This window comes from Colobus angolensis, unplaced genomic scaffold (genome assembly GCF_000951035.1).
Source record: "Colobus angolensis palliatus isolate OR3802 unplaced genomic scaffold, Cang.pa_1.0 Scaffold22, whole genome shotgun sequence".
NCBI lineage: Eukaryota > Metazoa > Chordata > Mammalia > Primates > Cercopithecidae > Colobus > Colobus angolensis.
The window spans coordinates 386979-387426 of NW_012115377.1; positions in this window are offsets into that span (position 1 = coordinate 386979).

Below are 448 nucleotides of genomic sequence, written 5' to 3' on the forward strand. Positions count from 1 at the left end.
TGGCACCTGTAGTCCCAGCTACTCGGGAGGCTGAGGCAGGAGAATGGCGTAAACCCGGGAGGCGGAGTTGGCAGTGAGCTGAGATTGTACCACTGCACTCCAGTCTGGGCGACAGAGTGAGACTCCGTCTCAAAGAAAAAAAAACCCAAGGCTCAAACAGCCAAGGGGTCCACAGCCCCGGCCACCCACGCTGATGCAGGTCACAAACTGTTTTCTGTTTTATGAAAACCAGACTGAAAATGGGTGAGAGAGGTAAAGGAGGTCAAGAGACAGAACCTAGAAAGGAAGGAGGAGAGATAAGAGGCAGACGACTCAGGGAGATAAAGGCATGAGGAGAGATAAGAACCCCAATTCCTTCCTCTCTTCGTGGCATGTTCCCCCTTAGAGTCCTCCTGCCACGTTCCCCTGTAGTCCTCTGGGGAAAATGAAAAAATGGATTTTTGAAATA